This window comes from Lissotriton helveticus, chromosome 7 (genome assembly GCF_964261635.1).
Source record: "Lissotriton helveticus chromosome 7, aLisHel1.1, whole genome shotgun sequence".
NCBI lineage: Eukaryota > Metazoa > Chordata > Amphibia > Caudata > Salamandridae > Lissotriton > Lissotriton helveticus.
In genome coordinates this window covers 1,677,670,195-1,677,684,061 of record NC_136068.1, presented here as the reverse complement: position 1 = coordinate 1,677,684,061, position 13,867 = coordinate 1,677,670,195, and the positions used below count along the sequence as shown (strand labels likewise).

At 41.8% G+C, this 13,867-nt stretch overlaps 1 protein-coding gene across 2 annotated transcripts in view; it reads right to left on the bottom strand.

The window, feature by feature from the left end:
- The window catches only part of LOC144770655 (putative methyltransferase DDB_G0268948), a 430,911-nt gene extending 419,061 nt beyond the window's left edge, over window positions 1-11,850 (bottom strand). Inside the window, exon 1 of one of the 2 annotated variants that reach the window (XM_078655364.1) lies at window positions 11,634-11,850. The gene's annotated coding sequence lies outside the window, so the exon portion shown is untranslated. The remainder of the gene's footprint in view (window positions 1-11,633) is intronic. The other variant, XM_078655366.1, reaches the window with a different exon arrangement.
- Between the last annotated feature and the right edge of the window lie 2,017 nt (window positions 11,851-13,867).

Here is a 13,867-nt window from a genome sequence, read left to right as displayed (position 1 = left end):
GTCCTGTATCTGAATCATACTCCATCACATTATGCCTAAACCTTTGGATTTGACCAGGGCTCCCATGAGCAGATAGCCCTGGTTGGTCCTTAAGCACTACAGTTCTATTAATTCTTAAAAAATTCATATCTTAAGTTTTACTTATTTTAATATTGCCATTTTGGTCTTGTTATGTTAATTAAATTAAGCTCTGTAAGAGTAACCTATTTATGATGCAATAAAACGGAGAAAAGAGAGAACATTTTTGGAACCCACTGGAACTTGACATCCTTCAAAATATGTTGTGATGCATCTCATCTCAATCTTATCTTAGCCCGAAGGACATTATATGTGAACGAAATGCACCGAATACAGAAATTATAAAATGTTCAGGGAAAAAGCAAGTTATTACCATGACTGAAAAACAAATTGGAAATAGAGGTTTTGTTTCCATATAGAATCATTGGATCATCTTGAAATGTTGCTATGTTTCATACAAGTACTCTGATATAGGCTCAGGTAGTAACTAAACCGTTCACCTATATTTCCTCTGCCATTACACTACATTACAAGTTTGAGGTTTGCAAGGGTTTCTGGGTAACAGAACCTCGTGAGAGCCAGACAAGTTACCCCATCCTGGATTCCTCTGGGTGTCTAGGTTTTAAAAAGTGTTGGTTTGCTAGGATTCCCTAGGTGCCAGCAGAGCTAGGGTTCAAAATCTATAGCACACACTTTGCAAAAAAGGGTCTGTTTTCACTGTAAAAATGTGGCGTGTCCAAGTTGTGTTTTTGGTTGTTTCCTGTCTTGGGAACTAGGCTTACCCACATAATTGAGGTATTATTTTTATCGGAAGACTTTGGAGAATGCGTGGTGCATGCAATTTTGTGGATCCATGGAGATCCCAAAACTTTCCATCACAGAAATGTGAGGAAAATTTGTTTTTAACTAAGTGTTGTGTTTGTAAGGGATTCTGGGTAACAGACCCTGGGGGGAGGCTCACAAGTCACACCATCCTGGATTCCCCTTGGTGTCTCATTTTAAAAAATATAGAGGTTTGCTAGGTTTCTCTAGGTGCCGCCTGCGCTAGGGCCCAAAATCCACTGGTTAGCACATAGCGACAAAAAAGTCACTACCTAGTGAGCTTTCTGCCACCCTGGAGGGGGGTTTGCCCTAATATGCCCACAGGGAGCTGAAAAGACTGTGGCTATTTTTTGGTGGAGTGGGGGCATTAGTATGCCCATTCTTGGCAGCCCCCAACCCCACGTATAAAAAAGCCAGAGTAATCGCTGGCGCCTATGGGGCTTTCTGCTGCCCCTCGGGGGCAGATCGAGGGTCTACTGCCTCCTGTGGTGGTCAGAAATACTGTGCCATTTTTTTGGGGGGTGGGGTAAACCAATTCAGGCGTGGGCAACCCCCAACACTGAATTTTGAAAAAAAAATATTCCTTGATGTCTTGTGGGCTTTCTGCTCAACCTGGAGGGGCAGATAAGGGCTATTGTCCCCATTTGCCTCCTAGCGGGTGGCAGAAAGACTGTGGCAATTTTTTTCAGGGTGGGGGCATTGGCATGCCCATTCTGGGCAACCCGCACCCATACTTATAAAAAAATAATAATAATCCTTGGTGCCTAGTGGGAGTTGTGCCTCCCCAGGAAGATATCAGGGGCTGTTGCCCTGATCTGCCCCTGGGGGGGCAGAAAGACTGTTGCATTTTATTGGGGGGTGGCCTGATCATCTTGGGCGCCCTAAACCCTAAATGATTTTTTATTAAAAACCCTGGCCTCTAGTGTGCTTTCCGCCCCCCGGGGGGCAGATTGGAAAAATACTGACATTTTGCTGAGATGGTGGCGGCATTGGCATGCCTATCTTGGGCAGCCTCCACCCCTAAATTCAATGTCAATAAAAACCCTGGTGTCTAGTGGGCTTTCTGCCCCCCATGGGGCAGATTGGGGGCTGCTGTCCCCATCTGCCCCCCAGGGGGGCAGGGAGACTAATTTCGTGGGATGAGGGAGGGGGCAGAGGCATGCCCGAATTCGGCAGCCCCCACCCCATATTATAATAAGGAAAATATCTAGTGGGCTTCCTACCCCCCAGGGGGCAGAAAGAATGAATGTGCCCAATTCTTTATGGGAGAGCAAAGGCCCTTGCCCAAGAGGCCGCTCCCCCTCCCTGGTGTCTAGTCTGTTGATCCCTACTAGGGGATCGCCCTCCTGGGGCAATCCCCCAGCAGGGATCACCTAGGGAGGAGTGCCATTGGAAAGGGGAGATTCTCCCCTTCCTAATGATACCCCTTCTGACGTTTTACATGCTCAGGGGGCTGAGAAAGCCCCCTGAGCACATTAAAAGTGAAACTGAAAGTAGCCTATTGGCTCATTTTTGTTTCGGTGTCAGTGCAATGAGGTCAGCACATCGTGCATGCTGATCTTCATTGCACAGAAACAACAGAGACAGGCTCGGGAGCTGGGGATGCCCTTCCTCTGCTCCCGAGGCTGTCGGGGAGGGGGGAAGGAAATCCCTCCAGTGCCCGCACTAGAGGGATTTCCCTGTCATTTGTGAGGACGACCGGGAGCCATCCTGTGAACATGAGCACCGTGGCGCAGGACGGCTCCCGGGCATCCTGCACATGTAAGGGGTTAACTCGAGTTTTTTCTGGTGCTGAACAGCTGGCATCATTATGTATTGCAAACATGGGACGACTCTATGTACTATTCCTTCAATAACGATATGAATGTATATGACAGAAATATTTATTTCAGCTTAGCAATTCTATGGTCACTGGGGGATCTATTTCTGTAACTTTGCCAGGATCTGGCTAGCTCATAGAGATCACGCAGAGAGAAAGGAACATCAGACATTAGGAACACTTGTCTGACATTGAGGAGTGCAAGGGTACTCAAACCAGGGAGCACCAAGATGAGTTATTTTACTCCCAAAATTAGGTTAGGAGGTCATGATCCAGGGGAGATGGCACCTGGAGAAGCAGCAGACACAACTGGACCTATCTGAGCACAACATATCACTGTCACTACAGTACAGTCAAATGTACTAAAAGGTCAGCAAGTGGGCTTGGAGAGATTAGGCACAATACTGAAGATCTTGAGGTGTGCTCTAAGAGACACAGTCTTTGTATAGCCAAGATTCCTGAGTCAACAGCAATGAGCTGAGTCAAGTACTATGTAGAGAAGCTGATGTGTGGCATCTTTGGTGAGGAAAACATATCCTCTAAGTTACAGTAGAGTGAGCCCACTAAATGCTGTGACTTGGATTGGTTCCTGGGGCTCCACTTCTCTCTATCATTGCTAACTTCTTAATTACAGAAAGCGAGAAAAACTGAAAACAATGGTCCCAAACAAGAAGAACATCTGACATGTAGGCTCTGATCTCTCCTCTGATTTCATACTATCAGTTCAAGAAGCACATAGTTCATTCTCTCCAATCAAGAAAGAATTGAGAGTGATAGATGTTCGCTATGCTGTGCTATTACCTGCTAGACTGTCTTTTCAACACAATGGCATGCCTCTTATTTTCTCTGACCCCGAAGAAGTGGAGAAATTGGTTCAGAAAACATCTTTTAATGGCAATAAGGGTGCTTGGTATTAATGAAGTCCAGGGGCAAAACATCACATTAGTGATATTGAGTATTAATACATTATAAATACAGCTATGAATAGTTAATCCATATTTGGCAATGGCTCCCTATTTTCTGTGAAACTGTACTTTGTGCACATGAAGCTCACGCAAAAGCTGTCCCAGAGCTAGTGGATTTGGTATCAGGGGCCTGCCAATGGCTAGGGAGGTTGTCACAAGTCCCCCTCTCCATAAACATAAGTACTGCCCCAGGTAGTGGAGTGCCTGGGGCCTTCCAATTGTGCTGCATCCCCCCTCCCCATTAAAATAAATAAGGCCCTAGAGGTCGGGTCCCTGGGGACATCTATTGGCTAAGGGAAGAGGCTGCACTCCTCCTTCTAAAAAATTTGGTTTGCAGTGATTCCCTCGGTCCGGGCCAGGGTGTAGCTAGATGACAAGGGTCAGGGTAACAACAGCTCCCAGCCATCACAAGCAAAAGTAATGCCTTAATCGCTGCTTTCAGCACTCTGCACCAGAAATTGAAAGGCCAAACACTTTCGGGCATATTAGCAAGAACCTCGTTAAAATTATCACAAAACGGCGATAATGGGCTTGCTAATATGCATTATAGAATTCCAATAGAAGCACAGGTTAGATGTCCTGCACATCTAACCTGGGCTTCTATTGGAATTCTATAACGCATATTAGCAAGCCTATTATCGCCATTTTAGCGGCAGTTTCCTGCCGCTAAAATGGCAATAATTTTAACAAGGTTCTTGCTAATATGCCTCTAGATCCTCTCCTGAAAGTCATGGGAGCGAAACTCCTGCCAGCTTTCACCATATGTTGTGTCCCTAAGGAGATAGGTCCGTATACGTGGAGAAGGCCAGACCTTATTATATGGAAAACACAAAAAATGCCTAAACCACACTTTCTTCAGAAAAAAAGCTTAGAAGGAATGGAAAAATATTTATTCAATCAAAACCTGGCAAAGTGATTTTTGCCGATTATTTTATATTCCATCAACATATACTTATATATTTAAATAACAGAAAGAAACACAGCACTTTAGAATCTTAAACACTTTTCAACATACAAATAAAAAATATATACACAGATATAATGACATCAAACATTATACAAAAAATCAATACATTACATGAAATCACAATGGATTAACAAACATCACATGAATGAAAGAATCTGATATATGGGTAAGATTGTCAAATCAATGACCGTAATTGAATATTTTGCTGGACTCGTAAGTCCTAGTTATTATCAAAAAGATATTTTCTTCCACCAAAAATGCCGACGCTTTTCAAGGCCAGGACGAGTTTCCCTGGTCTCTCATCAGGGCTTTTAATCTTTGTATCTGTAATATGCAAAGGAGAAAAGCTAATTTAGTGTCTTCAACTAGTGGTAGCTATAATATTTTTCATCACATGTATTGATCGATAAAAATAAAGAATCAATACATACCAGGCTCTTTATAGGGAGGAGGAGATGAATACATCAATTTCCTGGGGCACCGGGGGCTTTTTACCGTGTTATTGAGGGCAACCTGCTAAACAAAATCCCAATATGTATGAATCTGTCATAGCGCTGCATTTCTAGTAGCGGCGTAATGCTAGTAAGTGAAAGAGGAAGAGAAACTGACCTTCCATGGGCCGTCTAGCGGCTAAGTGTCGAGGGAATTGTGACCATAATCCAGCAATCTGTAAAAAGCATTCGAAATTATGTATTAAGCTGAGGGATGCCGTTTCATAATTGACATGTTAGAACGAGCACGGAGAAAGCATACCTTGTTGTTGCTTACTGTGCCCGTGAAGTCGGTGATACTGCCGTACGTGTGAACCTGGCACGAGAAAAAAGCTTATTGAACTTCTTGCCAATGCGGTAATGCACGGTGGAAGGAAGGCGCTGCTGTAATGGACTCTTACCTTCTCACAACGTTCTTTCTCTGCGTGTTTAATCCGCGAAATTCAATTCAAAATGGCCGGCTGTAAGTGTACCGCAATTTATATGATTAGTGTCCAGGTGCATTCTGGGCGTTGCGGTCTTTATTAGCATAAGGCAGCTCAAGCTTTGTATTTATTTTCAGGAATATAAAAGTAGGGGGTTTATGGAATCTGGAGCGGCCCTATTTGCAACAAATGGTAGACGGAAACCAGTTGTACTGTCTGATGAATTTTGGGCTCACTTCTTGACTCTAATTGTATCTTGAATGACAAGTATTTTGGAAGATCAGCCCTTAAAAGTTTTGCGGAACGCACGTATATCGTACCGTGCCTACGCCTAAATTCTAGCTTCTTGTTACATAATAATAAAAATTTGAGAAAGATTAAACTAAGTGATAGCATGCCCAAAAAGACCTCAGTGCATTTTTAAGAAAAAAGTATGATTTCTGAACTCTAAGGGACGTGACGACCTCTCAAGCCTGGAAAATCACGAACTGTAAGTCACTCTTTCAGGAAGAAATCTTACAAACGCGCTATTTCAGAGAGGATATTTAACCCTGTCTGAGCACTATTGAACTTTAAGATCAAGTATGCCTCCTTTTGGAGCAAGATACGATCAACATCTTTGCAATAATTTGTAGAATATACTGTGAACAAAACGGACCATCTGAAATCATGTTCAGTATGGCCCTTTTCCAAAAAATGTTCAACCATGGGAGCCGTAGTCACTTTCCTTTTAATCCTAGATCGATGCTGGCTGATTCGGTGATTGATTTGTTGGTTTGTCTTACCAACATAGATCTTGGAGCAGGGGCACAGTAGCACATAAATGACATTTTTTGTCCGACAATTAGAGAATTCAGTGTGTGACCATTTAGTTCCTTGGTGGGTAGTTTTAAATTTAGGCCTTAAATCTGTTCCTTGTATGAGAACAGATTATACCAAGCTTAAAATGGAGGCTATGGAGTTATGCCGTAAGGTAAGACTCAAAGCCTTCTTTGCGAATACTCCAGCAATTGAAAATTTAGAGCCTACAGGACTGAGAAACAAGTCCAAGTTTGTACCACACAATAACATTCCTAAACAAGTCCTAGCGTTTGAGCAGGTTCTGCTATCCTCTATCAACAAGTTAGAGAAAAACAAAGGCTATACTCACCAAAATATGAGTCAACCACACCGTGCCGCCATAAGATCTCTAAACGACGACCCTTCTATTATAATCAAACAAGCGGACAAAGGCGGGGCCGTAGTCATCTGGCCTCGCCCCATGTATTTACTAGAAGGTGAGAAGCAAATTAGAAATACCACTTGGTATCGTGCATTAACGGAGGATCCAGTCAAACAAATCCAGGGAGCGATTGCCTTAATTCTAGAACTTGGCAAAGAAAGTGGTTTTTGGGCATTAAAGAATAAGACTATTTGCTTAAGAAATACCCGAGGACCCCGGTTTTATATCTTCTCCCGAAGATTCACAAGAGTATGCACGAGCCACCTGGACGCCCGATAGTTTTGGGTTTTGACTCTTGTTTGGAATCGATTGCACAGTATGTGGATTTCTTTTTAAAACCCTTCATAAGTGAAGTTAGATCCTACCTTAGGGATACGACAGATTTTCTTCTAAAAGTCGAAGGTACTACATTTGATGCCCAGTCACAAATAATGGTCACCATGGACGTCACGTCCCTTTATACCCAAATTCGACAGGAAGAGGCATTGCAAGTTATGCAGCTCTACCTTGATAAAAGAGAGAGACCCCATCGGGTCCCTACATCTTTTATTCTTGAACTAGCCGCAATAGCTCTGAAAAAGAACTATTTCACCTTCAATGGTGAGTTCTTTATGCAGGAGAAGGGGACTGACATGGGGTGTCCTTATGCCCCAGAGATGGCAGTCCTCTTTATGGCACAGTATGAATGAAATTCGTGGAGGAAAATAATCCCTTCAGGCACCACATAGTACAGTGGTACCGGTATATTGACAACGTCTGGCTCCTGTGGCAGGGGAGCAAGACCGAATTAATGACATTCCATACTTGGCTCAACTCAAGACACAGGGATATACAATTCTCCATTGAACACAGCACCAGCCGCATGACATTCCTAGATGTTGAGCTCACTTGCGCTCAAGGACACTTAAAAACATCTCTTTTCAAGAAACAAACAGACAGGAACACCATTTTACACCATAGAAGCGCACATCCAAGAAATCTCAAGGCAAATTTGCCTTATGGACAACTGCTTAGGATCAGGCGGAATTGCTCTGACATGATTGACTATGACAGACATGCTTGCATGTTCTGCTCTGACATGCAACAAAGGGGTTATCCTAAAAAGCTTCTTAAAAATTCTTTTAAACGTGCTAAATACACGCCAAAGGGAAGGCTTACTCGAAATTAAGAAACGCACATCATCTGAGAAACTTGTGTGTGTCACAACATTTTGCCCTGACACGCACAAACTAAGGCAAGCCGTGCTCAAAAATTGGCACCTTTTGGAAGGCCTTGATTGTCCTTTTCCCAAGCCTACCTTTGCGTACAAAAAGAATCGCAGTATGGGTCAGCACCTGGTCAGAGCCGACGTGACCATACCAAAGCCAAAAAGCGACTTGCTGTCTCAATGGAACATTAAACATATCGAGGGTCACCACAAATGTGGTAACTGTGTCGCGTGCCCTACTACAATTGAAGGCAAGGATTTTACCCACCAAGGAACTAAATGGTCACACACTGAATTCTCTAATTGTCGGACAAAAATTGTCGGACAAAAAATTTTGTTTATGTGCTACTGTGCCCCTGCTCCAAGATCTATGTTGGTAAGACAAACCAACAAATCAATCACCGAATCAGCCAGCATCGATCTAGGATTAAAAGGAAAGTGAATACGGCTCCCATGGTTGAGCATTTTTTAGAAAAGGGCCATACTGAACATGATTTCAGATGGTCCGTTTTGTACACAGTAAATTCTACAAATTATTGCAAAGATGTTGATCGTATCTTGCTCCAAAAGGAGGCATACTTGATCTTAAAGTTAAATAGTGCTCAGACAGGGTTAAATAACCTCTCTGAAATAGCGCGTTTGTAAGATTTCTTCCTGAAAGAGTGATTTACAGTTCGTGATTTTCCAGGCTTGCTGGGTCGTCACGTCCCTTAGAGTTCAGAAATCATACTTTTTTCTTAAAAATGCACCCAGGTCTTTTTGGGCATGGTATCACTTAGTTTAATCTTTCTCAAATTTTTATTATTATGTAACAAGAAGCTAGAATTTAGGCGTAGGCACGGTACAATATACGTGCCTTCCGCAAAACTTTTAAGGGCTGATCTTCCAAAATACTTATCATTCAAGATACAATTATAGTCAAGAAGTGAGCCCAAAATTCATAAGACGGTACAACTGGTTTCCGTCTTCCATTTGTTGCAAATAGGGCCACTCCAGATTCCATAAACCCCCTACTTTTATATTCCTGAAAATAAATACAAAGCTTGAGCCGCCTTATGCTAATAAAGACCGCAATGCCCAGAATGCATCTGGACAATAATCATATAAATTGCGGTACACTTACACCTGGCCATTTTGAATTGAATTTCGCGGATTAAACACGCAGAGAAAGAACGTTGTGAGAAGGTAAGAGTCGTTTACAGCAGCGCCTTCCTTCCACTGTGCATTACCGCATTGGCAAGAAGTTACATAAGCTTTTTTCTCTTGCCAGGTTCACACGTACGGCAGTATCACCAAGTTCACGGGCACAGTAAGCAACAACATGGTATGCTTTCTCCGTGCTCGTTCTAACATGTCAATTACGAAACGACGCCCCTCAGCTTAATACATAATTTCGAATGCTTTTTACAGATTGCTGGGTTATGGTCACAACTCCCTCGACACTTAGCCGCTAGACGGCCCATGGAAGGTCAGTTTCTCTTCCTCTTTCAGTTACTAGCATTACGCCGCTACTAGAAATGCAGCGCTATGACAGATTCATACATATTGGGATTTTGTTTAGCAGGTTGCCCTCAATAACACGATAAAAAGCCCCCGGTGCCCCAGGAAATTGATGTATTTATCTCCTCCTCCCTATAAAGAGCCTCCTATGTATTGATTCTTTATTTTTATCGATCAATACATGTGATGAAAAATATTATAGCTACCACTAGTTGAAGACACTAAATTAGCTTTTCTCCTTTGCATATTACAGATACAAAGATTAAAAGCCCTGATGAGAGACCAGGGAAACTCGTCCTGGCCTTGAAACGCGTCGGCATTTTTGGTGGAAGAAAATATCTTTTTGATAATAACTAGGACTTACGAGTCCAGCAAAATATTTAATTACGGTCATTGATTTGACAATCTTCCCCATATGTCAGATTCTTTCATTCATGTGATGTTTGTTAATCTATTGTGGTTTCATGTAATGTATTGATTTGTTGTATAATGTTTGATGTCATTATATCTGTGTATATATTTTTTATTTGTATGTTGAAAGGTGTTTAAGATTCTAAAGTGCTGTGTTTCTTTCTATTATTTAAATATATAAGTATATGTTGATGGAATATAAAATAATCGGCAAAAATCACTTCGCCAGGTTTGGATTGAATAAATATTTTTCCATTCCGTCTAAGCTTTTTTTCTGAAGAAAGTGTGGTTTAGGCATTTTTTTTGTTTTCCAGCTTTCACCATACGGCAGTAAGGCCCTTTTCAACCGTGATTCAGCACTCTTGGTCAAACTCCAAAACAAAAGTTTAACCCTATGTGTTAAACCTAGCATCGAGTTCCTCTCCAAGTCAAATCTGACTGAAATTCAGCCTAATGAGGCAATCAGTAGTGCAACAGGGGGCAATTGTCAAATGGTCCTTTAAACTAAAACACAAAGAGATCAATTATTAAATAACATCCTGTGGTCCGGAAATGCCAATTCGAGCTGCAGCAAGCACAGAAACAGCCTTTGAGAACATGTGGGTCAATCCTTTGTCACCTTGTACCTAGGTAACCTCTGGGCCTCACCACTGTCATACAATGCCTTAAAAAACTAGTTAACTCTGTATTGGCCTCAATGTCTCTTCTACATGATAAAGAAGAGCTCACAAAAAGAAGCCATGCATGGATGGTCATAAAAGACTATTCGAAACCAAAGCAAGCATCCTACCTAGCCTGCACATATCCGCTTCATCCGGAGCTTAATCTGCAGCGGTGTTCCCTGGGCTATCAACCACTCTAGCTACAAACCTGCATGGTTGTACTCCAGCAACAGAGCCTGATGGCTATGCGGCTCAAATAAAGAGAACCTTCTGCACCAACCTGTATCTGCACCAAAATGTCGGAGGAGAGGAGGGCCCACCTCAAACCTTCATTTGAACAGAAACTTCTGTAATGAATGTAATTGTGTGCTCTGAGGCAAAGCCGGTCTTCAGCTCTGAATATAATTATCATTGGATTTGTCAGACACCTTGGCCAGGCTACTAGCCGGAGTGGAAACATTAATATCATAACCACGGGCTATCCTGGCACACTGGGGTTCCAGACTGCGCACACACTTTTTAAAGCAGCTAAATTTGTACGTTGATCTACTGCCCATGAGCTTTTTCGAACAAATCTGAATATAATCTACTCTTCAAGCAGCTCAGTGAACCATGGAACAGCCGGATCTCAGTTTTTAATATAATTCTTCGTAGAACAATCAGTCCTGCCCTCCTCCCCCGCCCCCCACTTTAATAGCCCATGTAATTTCGGAGTGAAATTCTTAAAGAATTAAGCTGTTATAAATATTTGGCTCCACGATCTATCAATATTGTAACATAGCAAATCATTTCCCTGACACAATAATAAGACTTTGCAGCCACATGATAATGAGATGTATGGAGTATACCTTTTAATGTGCTTCATTTGACACACCTCTCGAATGACCCACATTACTCTGTAGAAGGAGGTGTAATGATGGTATTGGGATAATAATCACCTTGATTTGTATCCTCTGTATTTCCAAACTTCACAACACCAACTATCCTAAGTTCCCATGTAAATTACTTGATAAAATAGTCAAATTCCAGCTTATATTCTCTTCTGTCCATTGCCCTACAGTTTAAATACAGCTGCACCGTTCATACTTGTAGAGCAGGAAACACATGAGAAAAGTACAACTTACTGCTGCAGTGGGTTTGTCTTCCTGCTTGACCAGCAGCTGCTGCAGTGGTGGATGGAAAGCGATTGTTGATAATGAAAGGCAGCTCTTTAGTGCTTGGCGAGCTCCCCGCGTGCAAAGCGCTAGAGTCTGTCTGAAGGAAGGCACTGGGTCTGGGAAGTGAATACAGGGTCTGCAATAAAAGCAGTCTATGTGGTTTGCATAACAAGCCTAAAGGAATAAACGGTTAAACAGGCTAGTGCTTGTTTAGAGAGTTATGCAACAGGATGTGGAAAACTAAAGTTATTTTATGAACATGCACAGTTTGTCGCCTCTGGCATAAGGAAACCGACCATAAAGAACACACACATCAGGTCATCTCAGGTCAGGTCACAGTAGTAAATCAGACGGTGGCTAAGATTGGGAGAAGACAATGTTCAAATTTTTTGAAAGGACAAATGATCTTCCAACACTCTGAGGATGAGGGGGAGAGCCTTCCCTGCTTGGGCGGTGCAGCTGGAAATTTGCCAGCTTCGTGCACTGAACGTCTTAATCTTGAAGACTCCTCTCTGCAATGTGAACACCACACTCCATGTCAGCACGAGCACTAGTTTTAATCCTGGTCCTTTATTTGACATCTTAATGTATCTAGGCGCTGCCCTGGTTTTGCTTACAATAAACTAATCAAACTAACATGCAGTATTAATCCTTTGTAGGTTACACAATGATGTGTAGGTTAAAAAGCCCAGGACTGAGAACAGTGCCACTGATGACACGAAGTGAGGCAGACACACTAGCCGTCAGGTGCCACCAGGCTTGAGAGGCAAATAGAACTGAATGCTTTGGCTATTGCACACTGGTCTTCATTTGCATCATTCAGTGAATGAAACAGATTGTAATTAAAGCTGCTAAGTGACTGACATCCAGAGTGTCAGGCAGTCTATTTTCAAACATATGGAAGAGATGAGCAGTCTGGTTTATAGAATTTAGGCTAGATTTGAGAGGTTAAAGTGATGATTGAGGAATACTTTCTGGAATGTCAATGTCAAAGTCCAGGTGGCTCATGATTAGAGCATGTGCAAAGTCTTTAAATGAGTAGGGGACAACAGTGGCTCAATAAGTAATGGAATGCACTGAAAAACCTTCAAAGAGATGATTTGCAATCGAACCTGAATAAGAAGGAAAGCAAGTTGATAATGCATTGCAACATGATAGACAATGGCCTTAACTCTCTGGAAGAATGGGATAGCATTAGCTTCATTTAAGTGATGTAAAGACATAGATTATTCTTCGCATGGCTATTTCTACTTTTGTAATATTTCTTAATCATACATACCCAGCAGCTATGTTCACCTATCTGAAATAAACATGCATAACACCTCCAACAAGTACAATACTTAGATTAGTTCATAACACACAAGTCTAATAGGTGCCGGAAGCAGGCTTCCTCTTAGATAAACAAATCAACTAAAGACAGCTGAGGACCTATTGCATAATTGCACATATAACTGCTCTGTGTTATCCAGAAAATCACATTACTGCAAGAAATATCATAATTCCTAATAGAGTGAGGCTATAACTTGACTTATTAGAGCATCGGACCCATTGCTCAATCATTAACTTTATGTTCTTGCTTATATGTGCCTCTGCCTTTTCAGGTTAATACTTAGGTGAATGTGGTAGGCTGTTCTGCATTAACTTGCAAATATATTGAAGCATTTATGTCCCTTGAGTGTTATTTTACTTTTTGAGGTGTCATGATAGTGGGAGCTAAGTCTCTCTTTTTTGTAAACATCTGTCAAGATTTACAACTATTGACCTGCAGTTTATGATAACAATTCGCCCCACTCCTCCAGACTTGGTCCTGCCTGTTCTAGGGTCAATACATAGGCATCTCAGGTACAACTCTGTCTGGGCTCTGAATTGTATGATAGCGGTATCACAAGCGGGTGTTCTCAGGCATGTTAGGAGTGTAATAAATGTAAATTAAATCTATGCTTTCCTATTTTATCTTTCTATTTTTGGTAAATTTTGGTGGGTTTTTTCAGTGTTTTCAAATGATTTCAATACCATAAAAACAGTTATGAGTGTTTACACATTTTTCACCAATAAAGACAAAAGAAGTAGTGTATTTTAGGTGTTTATAGAATGTTTTTCTTTTATTATTGCTTACTTTCTACATTGATAGTGCATGGTATGTAGAGAGTGTACATACAGTGCAAATGAGGTTCAAATACATTTTTATAAATCTGACTTAA